At 48.2% G+C, this 16,767-nt stretch overlaps 1 pseudogene; it reads left to right on the top strand.

The window, feature by feature from the left end:
• The first annotated feature begins 209 nt into the window (after positions 1–209).
• Positions 210–1,586, top strand: LOC136544364 (protein PSK SIMULATOR 1-like; annotated as a pseudogene).
• The last annotated feature ends 15,181 nt before the right edge of the window (positions 1,587–16,767 follow it).

Raw genomic sequence — 16,767 nt, 5'->3', positions numbered from 1 at the left:
CTCTCACGCCATTCTGTCCGCCTTCTGTTTGATTTGCGCCGTTTGGCTGTCCTGACGAGTGGGGTCTGCTGTGGCAAATGACCTCAGTTGCCCCTTGCCGGTGGAATTAGAGGTGGAGGCCGTGTTGACCGGTATTGACCGCTCTCACTCTCGTCGTCTGGCTCGACTCCTCCGCTCCCTCCGCTCGACTGCCTGCCCAACCGACCTAGCTGCCTGCCCAGCGGAATCCCTTCTTCATGTCCGGTGGTATAACAAGCCATTGAGGAGAGCAGGCGGGGAGCTTCGATCAGGCAGGGGCGTTGCAGGATCGTGAACTAAGAGAGCGAGGGGGATTCATCATATATAGTTCACCCATGGTTGTGCAGAAGCCATGGCTGCCCGTCTACCTGCGGTTGCCGGCGGGCCCGCAGGCGTCGCTGGGGATCCTGGCGTTCGAGGCGGCGGCGGCCATGTCCAAGCTGCTGTCGCTACACCGGTCATTGTCGGACCAGGAGGTCTCCCGGCTGCGCTCCGACGCCATGTGCTCGCCGGGCATGGTGTACCTCAACTCCACCGACCAGGCGTTCCTCCTCAGGCTGGCCTGCGCCGAGCTGGTCGTGTCGCTGGACGCCGCGGCAGCCGCCGTCGCGCGCCTCGGCCTGTGGTGCGGCATCGACTTCGGCGGCGTCTACGCCTGCATCAAGGCCGGCGCCCCCGACGCGAGCCTCGACCCGCTCGTGGCTAAGGGGCTCAGGGTGAAGGCCAAGAAGATGGAGCGCCTCGTCGCCGCCACGGCCAGGCTCTGCTCCGAGATGGAGGCGCTCGATGAGTTGGAGTCCGCCGAGCGGAAGATGAGCGTCCGAGGATGGAGCCGCCTCAGCGGCCCGATCCCGCCGCCGCTGCCGTCGACCACCACGGACAGCGTCCAGACCCGGCTGTCGAAGCTGCTGCACCCGTGATCGGGGAAGGCGAAGGCGTCGTCCGGGCCGATCACGCGTCGGGACGGCCCGTCCCGCGTGCACCCGCCGATGACGAGCAACTCGTGCCCGATCATCGGGCGTCCCCCGCCGGGCCAGCAGAAGTCCCCCTCCAACTGGCGCAAGCTCCTCGACGCGCCGCCCAGCACCGTCGGCGGCGCGGGGCTGGACCAGCAGTACGCGAACGTGATCGTGTCCGCGAAGGAGCTGCTGCGGATGGAGGCCGAAGGCCGCCAGGAGGAGGCCTCCGCAGAGCGCACCGAGATGTACGAGATGCTCCCCGCGAAGCTCCGCGCGGCGGTGCGGTCCAAGCTCCGGGAGTGGTGGTGCGACCCGGGCCCGCTGGACGAGGCCCTGGCGCACGGGTGGAAGGACGCCGTGGACCGCATCATGGCGTGGCTGGACCCGATGGCGCGCGACACGGTGCAGTGGCAGGCGGAGCGGAACATGGACCGGAGGCGCTGGTTCGACGGCGCGCCGCGCGTGTACGCGCTGCAGACGCTGCGGTGGGCGGACAAAGACAAGGCCGAGGCGGCCATCGTGGAGGTGCTCGTCGCGCTCAGCTGCTCTCCTCAATGGCTTGTTATACCACCGGACACGAAGAAGGGATTCCGCTGGGCAGGCAGCTAGGTCGGTTGGGCAGGCAGTCGAGCGGAGGGAGCGGAGGAGTCGAGCCAGATGAGGAGAGCGAGAGCGGTCAATACCGGTCAACACGGCCTCCACCTCTAATTCCAACGGCAAGGGGCAACTGAGGTCATTTGCCACAGCGGACCCCACTCGCCAGGACAGCCAAACGGCGCAAATCAAACAGAAGGCGGACAGAATGGCGTGAGAGAGAAAAGTTTTTCGAGCTTGGATACTGACGATAGATCGAACTTTTTAGGAACATAGACGATTAGACCATCTTTTTAATGGCATACAAGTAAAAGACTCTAGATTTTTTAGATGGCAGAGATGAAAGAGTAACCTTTTTTATGGCACACAAAGAATTCTATCAATATATACAAAGGGACGTGAGAGAAAAACATACTTCTTTTGCAAAGTTGTCATATAAGACAAAACCTAGAAATACTGAGATAGCTTATGCACCATTCAATATTTTTTGTCACGTAAATCGCAAGTTAAGGCGCAACGGGTCGCGCAATCAACCTCCTGATGTGCCCCTCCTCCACCTCCCACGCCTCCTTTCCCGCCGCGGTTGCCTCGTCGCCGGTCGGCCCGCCCACCATCCGCCCTCGCCTCCTCGACCCCACCCTTCACTAAACTCAAGGAAGTCGTCGAAGCTCCGCCGTCGACCTCGCCCTTGCCCCCCCACTGGCAGCCGATGGCGAGCCGCCTCGCCGCGCCACCCACAACCCGCCCCCACCCCTCGAACTCGCTCACGCTAAACACATCACCTCGCCGGCGAGCACCGCCGCGACTTCCCTGCCGCCAACCCCGCCCAACCGGTTATCATGTGCTGCCTGCTCAGCGGCACCCCCGCCGCCTCGCTCGCCGCCCTTCAACCAGCCACCACCGCCGTGTCGCAACCGCCTCCTCCCGAACATCCTTCTAGAGCCACCGGGTTAAGCTTCCCGAATCCCGTTGGAACTCTAACGCCGGCGAGGTGCTCGTCTCCGACATCGACGACCTCCTTCTTTTTCCTCCCAGCGCGAGCTCCTCCCGGCATGAGCATGGGTGGGAGCGGACATGTGGGCCGGCATGTTGCGCGGTCACGCTAGACGCGGTTCGTTGCGCCCTATCTTATTTGTTTGGGAAATTTTGCTCAGAGACACTACACAAACGTGCAATTTGCTGTTGAACACCGCCAACTCGAAAATTGGCCCAGTACCATTATGAAATTGAGATTCTTTGCTGTAACACGCTGCGGCCATTATTTAATTCATTTCTCGTAATTGTGGAGAGAGAAGGTGGGAGAAATAACATTTTTGCCCTCGTCTTCAACCTCCGGCTGTTACCGTTCGCACCCTTTCTTCTCCGGCGAGGTCTTCCATGACCGGCAATTTCGTTCTTCGTTTTCCCAGCCTGGCAGTCGCGCTGTTTCTGCGCCTAAGAACAGCAGCCACGCCACCTCGGCCCTCTCCCTCGTACCGTGGCCGCGCGGCCCCGCTGCCCCTTGCCCAGCACCGCATGGGAGCAATGCCCCGGGGCGCTCCCTACAGCACCGCCATCGGCGACCACCTTGGCCCCGGGCTCTGGCCCTCCGTGCCGCCGCCAGTACCTGCTTCGCTCAAGCTGCGCGCCCTAGCCGCCACAGCCGCCGCGATTCTGTTGCCAGCTGCGACTCGGAACCGCCCCCGCGGGGTCCGCCATGCAGAGCCGGGCAAGGTCGGTGTCGCGGCACATGAGCAGGAGCTTCCTCTCGTCGCCGAGCGGGGTCGGGGACGACGCTAGCACGGCCCACGCCGACTCGTCCATGGGCCAAGCGTCCTCGAACACGAGCAGCGGCGGCCCCCGCCCTGCTACGGCCGCGAACCGCGGCTCGGCTAGGATGCGGCCCACGCCGGCGAGGTACTCCGGCGCGCCACTCTCCCACAGGTACTGCATCGGTAGGCCGCCCGCACGCACCACGTCGGGCGTCTCGAACCACTCGATGCGCGCGAAGTGACCGCCGGAGCCGCCCCTTCATGGATCGGAGACGAGTGACGCCTCCCTGTGTCCTAGCGTCGTCGCCGTGGGCTCCTACCGCCGGTCGGTGAGCCCAGCCGCCCCTATCCCCCATCCATGGCCAGAGCGTGCCCCGCCCCCTGTGCAAGTGGCCATCCATGGCCGTCCATCTGAAGGTGGAAGACGACCACAGTGAACAGCTATAGGTTGAAGGACAAAAATGTCATTTTTCTCACCATCTCTCTCCGCGAATACAAGAAATGAATAAAATAATGGCCTCAATTTCATAATGGTACTGGGCCAATTTTCGAGTTGGCGGTGTTCAACAGCAAATTGCACGTTTGTACAGTGTCTCTGAGCAAAATTTCCCTATTTGTTTATACGGTGATCGTATTCTGTTGGTGTTGTTGTTTTTACGGTTGTCTGTGTTAAGTTTGGTCTAGCCGTTTCCTGTGATGGACATACAAGCTAGTAGGTACAGTACAGACAAGAGACCTCGAGAGGCAGACCCCCTGCACGAAATCTGACCGCGCACGCCACTGTCCAGCCTACACAAGTAGTACACATCGTAGACATGTCAAAATGCAATTAATCATCGTGTTCGCTTCTGGTTTTGGTCAGGCTTATTCAATCAGTTAACAGTATTTTTTTTAAAAAAAAATCAATATCAACTAGCTTAAATCAGCACTAACACCGACCAGCGAACAAGATGAATAGCTGCTCACCGTTCGCTCCTGGAGTCCTGCTTGCAGCTGCAGCAGTTATCGCTACAGTAAAACACAGTTCAAAATTTGCAGCCGCAGCCAGCGCAGCTGCAGCAGCCGCTGTCCAGGGTTGGCTGTAGTACCGATAGCTGTCGGGGCGGGCAAGGGCACTCCCAAGTCCCAACCCACGAACCACATGGTTTCTGATGTCAACTAAGCAGAAAATGATGCGACACTGTGAATTAAAGAATAGAGATAAGGAAATTATTTCTTAATAAGAAACGTAAGCAAGATATGAAGAGATGTTCATGTTCGCTTAAACTTATCAGCCTGGTTTATCAGCTATGATACAGTGTTTTCTCTCACAATAAAACAGCATCAGCCGGCTCATCAGCCGCAAAAATCATCAGCCGAACAGCTCTATGATAGGTAGATGAATGAGAGTGTTGAAAGTATTTATTCCGACAATACGGATCAGCGTATATGCGCACAAGGAATCAGATGGGTAGTACACAAGACACATGATTTATAAGGGTTCAGGTACGTGGTACCCTACGTTCAGTTTGAAGTAGATCTCTCTATTTGTATGCTCGGTTACATAGATTGCTGATTGTAGCTATGTGCTACATGCAAGTAATGGAATGCCTGTCAAGGGGTCTCTACCCCTCCTTATATAGACCGAGGTTAGAGTTACATGAGATCCGATAGGCTAACAATTGTATGTTTCCTAGTTTGTTACTTGGAAAACGTAACAAATCATTCGATCATATCCCACGAAGAGCGAAATGCAAGCTATCAACGCTTGGTAACTTGATCATCACATCTACTGTTGCATCTAGCGTACATGGGCCTCATATTGGTCATCTTCGGCCATGGGTCGGAATACAGGCGGTGTGGTATGACAGTCCCATATATCCGATAGACAGAAGACATGTGATTGGACAAAACATCATTCCATAGAAACTATTTATGACAGAACCGGATAATCTAATGTCTCCCAGGAGTACTTGTCTTCTATTAGACACTAAGTACCCAAGAGAGGACACTAAACTACGCAATTCCGTCGAGCACACCCTAAGGGAGAACTCAAAAATCCACATTTTTCCATCAGGACCATAAATAAGAAAATAAAGCTTACAACATTTAAGTTATTTCTTACATCACTTTATTACAGTACTAGAATATTACCTCAATTGATTATAACAGCAGAATATAACAATGTTATCAGGGTTACAGAGAAAACAATATTAATTTAATGACATGATGGAGCATTAACATGGTAGACATTTTTATAATAATAGATGCTAGCAGATTTTACATCTTTCTTATAAAAACTTTTAGTGAGGGTTATAAATAAACACTACGGTCGTAGCGTGAAAAGAATCCTCTTAGAGCCCACTAGGAGGGTTTCACATACAAGAGTCAGCTCTAAGTATCCTCCGATCACCTGCAACAGGGGGAATAAAACCCTGAGTACTCGATTGTACTCAGCAAGACTTATCCGACATGAGAAAATAAAAGACTCCAAGGATATGCAAGACTATCTGGCTTGTGGGTTATTACATCTACGGAAGCATTACTAAACGTGCGTCCTTATATTCAATTTTATTAGCAGTCATCATTAGTTCATTAACTAACCATTCTATGTAAGCACATATGCTACTTTCAAGCAGGTGGTAAGCAATTAGAACCATTTTATCACCTTTCAAGTTCTAGTTCTTACTACGGTGCTAGACCATAGCCAAGTCATACCGTCTCACAGAAACGGTGATTCGCGAACCAATGTATCCCAGCTGGGTACCCTGAAATACATGCCCCGTTTGTACTCCAGGCACAAATAAGACCAACCCATTCCACTCCTGTCACGGGGTTTAGGCCCCCGTCCAAACTTGGACTCCAAGCCCCCACACTTGAGACCCGGTCTCAGTATGGTGCTTAGACCTTCACCTTTCCCCACCTCCAATCAGTTGGTCCGAAAGAGCCGGAACCCACGACAATAGCGTAACAAGCCTTCTTTCTCCCATAAATAAGTATGTGCTCAGGATAATAAGTCTGTGACCGGACTACCATCCACAGCAACGGACGGTCCTCAATCGATACAGGCGGAACAACTGCAATCCGAGCCTCGCTCGAATGCCTAATCAACTCTAGATCCAAAGTACCATTCTGTCCAGTCTCCAATTATCATTCATATACATTCCATGTGATAGTAATATAATAACAACAATAATATCTTTTCTATCTCTCGCGAGAGACAGGTAATCACTCGACTTTTACCGGATCCTATAACATAGCAATCTACACAATCCTAACATACTAGTAGGACTCACATGATAAGGATGTATATATGCAAGTGGTTTCATTCAACTCCTTAAAACTTAATGCACAAGCATAAAATAAAGTGTATAATAAGCGTTATGCACTGGTGCTTACCTAGGTAAGATATAACCAAAAGTTAGCATTCCATCATGGTGATACGATCATCAAGACACCATCTTTTCCGCTACCTCGGTCGACTCCATGATCCATCGTTGTTCCTATTATGATATACGTGGATGTAATGCTGAGACATAAATAATCGACGGCAACTGTAACTCTAAAATACGTTTACGCTTCGCAAGCTAATGAGCTAGCTTAAATGACTAACATACTAGTCTTCGTATCTACGCCGTTAAGTAAGGCTTCGCCTCCAAAAAAATGTTCTAGTTTAAAATCTCAAGGTGTTTCGATATTTTATTGATTAAACATATATTTTTGAACTAGGGCTCATTTAGCTACCTTAGCAAACTAATTATTATGGAGCTACAAAAATTACAATGAGCACCTAATAATGTTAGGAATTTACTGTGAAAATTTCAGAGCCAACACTATCACCAATTTATCACAAAAATTCCTATAAATTTACATCTTACAATATTAAGCATCTTAAATTAATTAGATAATTCCTAAAAATATTATAAAACTATGTGAAGAAAATATACTAGCAGATACATCATAATTTTAGCAACTTAACAAAATGAGGGAATTCCTTGTGTGCCATTAATAAAGATCGCAATGTCTTGTGTGTCCATAGAAAAGTTCAGTGGTCTTCAGCGCCACTGCTCCAACCTTTTTGTGCCCTCCATGTCACTACCGTCAGTTTGGACTCTAACGCCGTCAAACTGCAAGTGTGAAAAGTCAAAAATACCCTTATATCGAAATATGCCATTAATTTTTTTGAGCATCTTAACGACTTCAAATGAAAAAACTCAAAACTAGAAAGTTGTAGATCTCGTCGAGATCTATAATTTTTATATAAAAATTATTTTCATTTAATTCCACAAAAAGATATGATTTTTCTAAGATATATTAATCATATCAAATCATATTTTTTTGTAGAATTAAATGAAGATAATTTTTATATGAAAATTATAGATCTCAACGAGATCTACAACTTTCTAGTTTTAAGTTTTTTTCATTTGAAGTCGTTAAGATGCTCAAAAAAAATTAATGACATATTTAGACATAAGGGTATTTTCGACTTTTCACACCTACAATTTGACGGCGTTAGAGCCCAAACTGACGATAGTGGCATGGAGGACACAAAAAAGTTGGAGCAGTGGTGCTGAGGACCGCTGAACTTTTCCAGGGGCACACAGGGCATTGCGATCTTTTTTAATGACACACAAGGAATTCCCCCTTACAAAATGGTTTCACAATTTTTTATTAACTACATAATTTTAAATTGAATTTATAAGTTTACCTTAGAAATTAAATTAGAAAATGCATTAGAAAAAGGAAAGGGCCAGCAGCAACACCTTCTGGCCCGACAGCCCAGCGCGGCACGGCTGCGCGAACGTCGTGGCAGCCTAGTACGACCCAAGGCTAGGGGCGCCCGTGTGCGTTGGCTGTTTTGTAGAAATGTCCCCGAGCTTTCAGAGATTAATACGATTACTATGCGCACTGTTCGTACCATTAGTAACTTTGCAACCAAAACCTTGGATGTTTTTGCCTTTACTATGGGGAGATCCCTAGAAACCCCACGCGCGTCGACGCGGTGGTCGACGGCATAAGGTGGTTACGCCGGGCAAACTAGGCTCGCTACGACAAAATTAAGAGGTCGACCACCATCTACAGCTAAACGCACAATGATGGTGGCGGTTAGAGACTCGGAGGCACATTGTCGCGGGCTACAGCGGCGAGTGGCTATCAGCAGTGGGGGCATGACTATTTCGGAGAGCCTACGCCCTCATGATAAGGTAGAGATGGTGGAGAAGCATCGGTAGCTCACCGTGGTGCACGCCCCACTGACGGTTGAAGCAGGGGAGCGTTGTGGTAGTCTGACCACGTGCGCCCACACTCTGTCGATGAGCACCCTGGCCAAAGTAGCACGAGCACCGGATGTAGGGAGTCAAGGCGAGCTCAGGGTTACGAGCAATCGAACTGCTACCACTCCTACATGCCCACGGCCGGCGGTGACCAAAACGCCAAAGTGCCGGTTGGTAATGATCGGATGAGTTTGAGGAAAATAGGGCGCCTAGCTGACTACCTATGCCACCCACTGATGCGGGGAATTGTGCTGCAAAGCCCGAGCTAGGGATTTAGAAGGGGATGGTGCGCTACGGCTACAACATTGTGGCCTGCGGCCCTGACTTAACGTGGACCGGCCAAGACATGATGAGGGCACAGTCGCGTAGGGACATGATCGTGGATGCAGTAACAGAGGCACGTCGGTGAGTGAGGGGATAACGACGGAAACAGAACAAGCAAAAGCGCCAGGCACAGCGCGCCAAGGCGACAACGACACATGAGCGGCAGGGCAGTGGGGGCGAGATCGTAGCGCTACAAGACAGCCGAGGCAGGCAGTAACTCGGCGGGTAGGTGAATTGAGCGGCGAGACGAGCGCCACGACAGCCAAACGGCGACTGCCGCAGCGTCGGCTTGGCCCCGCGCATGGCCAGGCCGGTAGCGCGCATGCGGCAAAGACAGTGCCAGCGGACAGGGCCAAGCAGTGGCGTAGGATTGTAGAGAGCGCGGACGCGATGGCGACGCACCGCCGCCGCCAGCAGGGCACGCCCACACGTATGATGGCGAGAAGGACAACAGCAGCACCACAACGTGAGGCGGGAAAGGCGGCAGCGGGGGCAGTAGCGCGGCGGCCAACCACTGTAGGGCGATGACAGCGGCCCACCAGGGCTGGTCACGGCCACCCATGGCCAGACAGGCCGACCGGACTCGGCACCGCGACGCGCGGAACGCGACTAGCCGCACGACGCCGAGCGACCGCGCGCGTTGACCGCACGCACAGGCCAGACATTTGACGTGCATGAATTTTAAAGCGAGTCTAAAAACTAACATAACACAGTTGAAGCTAAACTACCTCGACCATGCTAACGAGGGTACATCAGTCTACCATAAGGAGTAAAAACACAGCCTTGACCTTTAGCTAGATTTTCTAGAATTAATTCGCCAACATGGCATTGTCACACTATTTTCAACTTAAAATTTCTTCCAAGTCTTTAGCTGAATTTGACTTCAGTTCCATTAGAAATACTAGCTAGTCATTATTTTTCTACAACAAGAGTTGCACTGTCATCTATAAAGTTTATACTTCAAACTTTATTCAGGTGTTATACACATGTTCTATAATACTTTTGCTCAATAAAAATTGGTTTTCCACCCTACTTGACATAACATACGTTATCGAATAAATTCCCATTTAACATTCTTATTGATCATTTTAGGCTACAAGAAATTTATCAACACCTTCTATCACATGCATTACTATATAAATATGATGCTCATGATATAATTTAGTAGTTTGTTTAAGACGTAACATCGAAGGTGTTACACTATTCATTGGGAACATAGTTTTTATGTGTAATGTCTACACAAATTAAATAGGTATAGGAACTACTTGTGGTTTTTAGCATTAGGACTGCCATAAGACTAGCGATGCGACCACTATGAGCAGTCCACGTTGACAACATGGCACAGTCACTAAATTTGTGGACGCTTCAAAGACAATAATACAACCCTCCGTTGGTTGTATAAATATTTGCATCTTATTATTAGCCCACTCATATAGTAATGACTAGGAGATACTTAATTATTATACATAGTCTACTTTCTTCTCTCACAGGGTTTAGTGAAGCTCGTGCCTCAACAAACTATAAATATACAACATGCTTCTTTTCTCTCTCTTTTTCTCTCATTCACCTTAGCATAAAGCCTGCTATAAAACCCTTAAAGCAAGGCTAATAATACAGCCACAGCCGGCTTGCTGGCTGTAAGGTTCCTTGCAGCCTTCTGTCAGTCCACCCATATAGTAGTTAGCTCTTTCTGTTAATACGTGGCCCACTTATCTCTTTCATAGAGTTTCTTGGTTTTATACCTAAGCCACTGTAAGCTTACAACCCGCTTCTTCTTTCTCCTCCCATCTCATCCATCTTAGCATTTAGCTAGCTCACCGCCTGTTATTATACTTGCTCTTAGGGGATCCCCAACTGGTACTAAATCGACAGCATAGTTGCAATTTCATTGGTTGCGGAGGAGCCAGAGCAACAAGCCAGCGCTTCCCATCTAGCTAGTCTCGCACGGACCTAAAGGAAGCTCCCTCTCTCTCAGCTCTGATGATCCGCGTGCACTAGCTGCTTTTATTGCTTTTAACTTTCACCTCAGCTAGCGATTTGGAATTCTCGTTGAGGACGCCCTTATTATGCTTGCTCAAATGGGAGGCATCAAGGGCGTGTTCAGATGCTGCCTCCCAGGCAGCTCCGACGCCAGGCAATGTCCCCAGGTGTTGGATTTCGATCGCCTGGGGCTATGATCGCTTGCCTAGCAGGCAAGCCCAGACGAGGGCGGCATCCAAACATGCGCCCAAATGCACAAATGGCACAGGGTGAAAAGCTGACATTTTAGCCCAAAACAGCGCTTTAATGGAAGATGCGTGGTGATGGATGTTGCCAAATTAATGGATACAGATGTGATCTGGTTGTCCACACGAAAATGCCAAATAAGACAGCTACGTTTGTAGCCAATTATGCATGGTACCGATACCGTCTGTGTTTTTTTTTTTTGGGTTGTCTTGTTGCTAACTGTGGTAGAAAAAGACCATTTGCCCTATTTAGGTTAGCTTCAGGTTTCGTTTCCCTCAGAAGCAGGCAAGCAGCATGATGAAGATCCACCGATTTACCGCGAACAGGTAATATCTACAATCTACTGCTTGAACTGAGCAACAGATCCCCATTGCACGAAGCAGCCTATGCGGGTTTGACGTGAAATGGAGAAATCCACCGGAAGAACGCCCAGTATGGGTGATCAGGACCTCACTCGACTCAACTGGCGGTGTCAAACTCAAATTGAGCAAAGCCGGCTCATGGAGTCCAATTTCCACCTCGTATCATGGCATCATGTTGCGCTGTCTCTTTCATTAACACTCTTTTTTTTACTTTATATAAATAAGAAACTTAGGTCATAAACTACACTCTTAAGTACTACAATAACATAAACAATGATTCAAAACCGGCATCAGTTGCTGAAAATCAGTGGTACACCTTGAAAGGTGATCTTGGATGGCACCTGATATCATTTAAAACATGTATATTAATATTAATAGAAGTGGGTAATATAGAAACATATATATGCTTTATGATAATTTTAAACAAATTTTGTAATAGAAAATATTGATAATTTAGTTGTAGATTGAAGAGGATATTTAAGTTTTTTTAATTAATGAATGAAGTGGTATTTTAGATGCAAATTTCAGGGACTATGTATATTATCTATCATAATATCATATGGGTAATTGCATGCAAATTTAGTTTTACTTTAGATGTTCTTATTGTTATAGGTGGGTAACTTAAATGTAGATTCATGGCTTACCTTATGCTGATTTACACAGTTGGTAATTATTTATTAGAAGATATAATAGAGCCAACAACTATCATTCTCGATGGTGATATTAGACTACGTAATTTATGGACAGATAATTTCTGTTATTTGTGAGAACTTCTAGGATTTTTTTTCTTGTGGGCGTCGTGAGGATTAACATGGAGGGTCCATTAATGACCTCTAGTTAGGCTATCTCCAACGAGAAAGACCCAAATCAAAGACCCATACCAGCATTTAGGTGACGCACAGTAAAAAGGTACCGCAACCGCATCCTCTCCTCTCCAACAGCAAACGCAAAAAATCCTCCCCCTCTCCTCCGGTGCCGCAGTCCGACCGAGCGTCTCCTCCGGCGCCGCAGTCCGACCGCGCCGCGCTCCTCAAGGTCTTCGACGAGGCGCGCACGGGTGTCCGCGGCCTCGTGGAGTCCGGCGTCTCCTCCGTCCCCGCGCGGTCCCGACGGCGGCCTGAGGACGACGGCAAGCGCGGCCCCAGCTCAGCGCGTGCGGGTGGGACCCCAGGTTCCACGGCCTCTTCTTCTACGAGAGCACGGCGATCTTCTCGCCGCCGGCGCGGTTCCGAGACTTCATCCTGGACGTGAAGCGCCTGCGGGACTTCGCCGGCTCCGACAGCCTCTGCGGCGTGGACGTGTACAACGGCCTCCTGGTCCGGTTCGTGAAGGCGTCGGCGGCGCACCTGGGGCAGCCGGAGGACTCCGTCGTGGTGGACTTCAACCACTACCGCGCGTCGGACCCGGCGGCGCCGCGGCTGAGCGAGGACGTGTGGGAGGAGGTGGAGCAGCTGACGTTCGTCAAGCACGGCGCCAGGTCACACTGGGCCAAGAACCGGCTGGTGGCGTTCGCCAGCGTGCGGGGGAAGTACCCGCGGTGGGCGCAGTTTGCGGCGGCGAAGCGGCAGTTTGCGTAGTGAGGAGAGAGGCGATGTATTTTTGCGTATCGATTGGTCCGATTGGCAAAATGAGTCACCTGTTTGGGTCAGCCGTTGGACGGTGTTTTCGGGGACGCAAAGCACTGTGGCGGACGGATTTTGGGTTTGCGTCTCAGAGTTGGAGACAGTCTTAGAACTTATAGGATTTATTCCTAGCGTGATATACATAAGCTTAAGTTATATAAGCTCTTGTTGCATCCCTTTCTATGACACCATGAATCTATAGTTTCATTTTAATTTTTTATCTAGTTGTTACAATTTTTCTATCCACGTGTTAAGTTAAAACTCTAGTGCTTAATATATATTATATTCAAAAAAATTTATTTCCTATTTTATTCAAAAAGATTATAGGTTCTAGGTTTCCCTCTTGGTTCTTACACCATGGCACTCAACATTTGAATTTGTTATATTATATAATTTTATATATAGTAGCTTTGTTTTATAAAACAAAGGGTGCTTAAAATTAATACCAATATTGATATGGCAAAATGATTCCGTCCAAATCTATAAAGTTATTCAAAATAATAACTTATGAAATTTATTATCATGGAGTATTGATATAAATTAAAGTGTGTCATTACTATGTGGTTCGTTAAGAGAACATTTTTTCATGTTTACATGGTTTTCACGGTGGAACACTACATTACGCTTACTTTTAACTTAATAGTAGTAGAAGTATATAACTTAAAAATATATATAACATACTTTATAGATATTAAATCATTTTCTATGATACCTAATATTAATATTTATATGTAGATTTGAGATATATTTTTGTTTGTTTTTTATGGCGATCGAGGTGGATAATTTAGATAGAAATTAAAATATGTCACTGTCGATGTTTGACCACCGATAGCTTGCCACGGGGGTACCCGGGGTAGTATGTTCGGGCTTCAACGTATGCGGAACTCGATGGTTAACGCAAGAGACAGTTGATTTATCTTGATTCAGACCCTCGATCGTAGATCGAGTAATAGCCCTACGTCCAGTCAGCGTTAGCCTATGCGTTGGATTGATTATGAAGTACTGTGTCGTTAAAGTCCTGTCTCTAGGAACCCTACCCTCCTTTATATAGTTAGGAGGTCAGAATCCTAGTCGGTTTACAATGAGAGTTCCTAATAGGATTACAGAATAATACTACTACTAAGATTACATGGGAAGAATCCTAGTTAGACTAGATCTTCTCCCTTCCTTACGGGGTATCCCGTGGGTCCCGCACCGACAAGGCCCCGAGCACTTCATGGTTGAGCTCTGGAAGCCTCGTCTTGTTCCTTCAGGTCTTGTCGAGCAGGAACAAGCGTCGTCCGAGTGCTTTCTTGAGCGAAACCGTGTAGCGCTTCATGAGATCTTCGCATGGTGTGTACCTTTTTAAAGAAAAAAGTACTCCCATTTGGGTGTAGCCCCCGACCTCTTGCTGTTTGGCACAAGGAGCTGGAGGGTCTTCTCTTGAAATCGCTCTAATTCTTCGTCGAAGGGCTCCTGAGCATATACCCGGGTTCTTTGTCAAAAAGAGCTCGGACATAGCTATGTCCGGGTTCTTTTTCTCGTATGGCCTTGAAGTGGTCTGTCTTGAAGAAGTCTCCTGAGTGATGTGCGCTTTTTTGAAGGAAAAAGTGCACTCACTGAGTGTAGCCCCTGAGCCTCTTGCTATTTGGAACAAAAAGTTGGAGGGTCTTGAATCTTATGTTGTTTGAAAACTGCTGTCTTGAGGAAGTCTTCTGAGTGATGTGCGCTTTTTTGAAGGAAAAAGTGCGCTCATTGAGTGTAGCCCCCGAGTGTATACCTAGGTTTTTTTATCTGAAAAAAACTTGGATACATGTTCTTGGCATGTTCTCTGATAGTCTGCTGTTGTCAGATGTAGTTGTATAGTGGTGGTTGGTAGTAAATGTTGTTTGTTCACCAGTTGTACAGTGTTGGTATATTCTTCCGAATATGCTCGTTCTTGAGTACTGCTCCTTCATACCTGAGTCCTCTTTCATTGAATTCTGTCTTTTCACTGTGTCCTTTGTAGGTTTGTTCCGTTGGTGCTCCCGGTCCATGTGCACTGCTTCTTTGGCCTATAAATATCCTCCTTGTGTGCTGTTTTGATTCATCGAGCATTTTGTTGCGTGGTCTGAAATCTTCGTAGTCATAAATATGGTAGTTTGTGAAGTAGAGTAGCCTCCGGGCGTATTTTGTAGTTCTTGTGTATCTTGCCATAGCTGGAGGGAGTCTTGTGATAGGGATTAGAGGTAGACTAATCCCGCAACAGCATTGTACTTAGAAGTACGTGGCGGTAGTCGGAGGGAGTCTTGTGATGTGGGATACGTTCCTTCATCTGACAGTTCTGGGTTGATCCTCGCCGCCTACCCTGAGAGTGTCCGGTGCAGATCAACACCATATCCAGCATCATATCAGACTTGGGTAGACAGATGCCTGTCAGCCTTCTCTGCTCCATGTTGTCCCACCGTGCTGCTGATTTCCGCCTTGGATGCACTGCGTCCGTCCTTTGAAGAAAATAGTGTAGCCAAGTGTGGTTTGTTCTACCAAGTTGCAATTTGGAACACGTAGTCGTTCCAGAGCCTAGCTGTGTCCGGGTTCCTCTTTGCTACCTTGCTTGTCGTAGTACCGAGTTTGTTGGGTCTTGTAAGATGTGTAATCTTCTATTTTTTGAAACCATTTATAATGGAAAGAATCTTGTCTTATGAGTTGTCATTATTTATTCTGCTGATGTCTCGGTTGTTTATGAGATTCCTGAGTTCTTTCTATAAGGACCGGGTTATTGCGTTCCTTGTGAGGTAACCCTTTGTTGCTTCATGGCTGATGAGTTCTTTTTGTAGCAATATGATAACTCCACCGTGGTGCTGGATGGATAAGTCTGAAATCTGCCCGTTGAACTGTACCATTGTGTAGATTTGTGCCATCCGTCATTTTAGCTGTGTCAGTAGATGTACTATTGCGTCCTCATCCCGTGTTAAAATGGGCCTGGTGGGCCACGTTTTTACTGGTGTAAAATCTATTTAAGGGCCTTTCCTCTTTTTTTCTTTACTGCCCTGATTTTCCCTTGAAACCCTAGTCTTCAAACTTCCGCCGCCGCCATTGTTGCCATCATCTGAGTGTCGCTATCCGAATCATCATTGCCTCCTAGTTCTTTATTGCTCCCGCTAGTATATGGGTAGGAAGAAATCAGCGAGCAAGTCCCAAGCAGCCTTTGTAGACAAGGAGGCATCACTTTTCATGATTGAGAATCAAGAGTTTACGGCCATGAGGGCTACTCAGAAGATTTGGCCAGCTTCGACAATGATTGAAGATTAGCTTCGCGAGCTTGTTAGCGATGGTCTGATTCAGAGCAAGGACATTGCTGATTGGAAAGCTCCGGGCGAGCATCGAGTCCCTACTCTATGTCCTGGTGAGATTGTCCTTTTTGTCTCCTTCATCCATACTGGACTCTGCCTTCCTGCTTCTTCCTTTCTTCATCGATTTCTCGGTTATTTTGGGGTTAGTTTGAACCATCTTGCTCCCAATGCCGTCCTCCATCTTTCTGTTTTTGTTCATTTTTGATAAACTTTTCTTGGAATTCCTCCTTGTCTTTCTCTCTTCCGTTATTTCTTCCGTCTAAAGCCCCATCCCCGCCGCGATGACACCAATGTTCTTGGTGGCTGCGGGATTTAATTTTGTCAAGGTCTTAAGAGTAAATTCTTTGA

Source organism: Miscanthus floridulus, chromosome 3, assembly GCF_019320115.1.
Source record: "Miscanthus floridulus cultivar M001 chromosome 3, ASM1932011v1, whole genome shotgun sequence".
In the NCBI taxonomy this organism is placed as follows: Eukaryota; Viridiplantae; Streptophyta; class Magnoliopsida; order Poales; family Poaceae; genus Miscanthus; species Miscanthus floridulus.
This window is presented reverse-complemented; position numbering and strand designations above follow the sequence as displayed.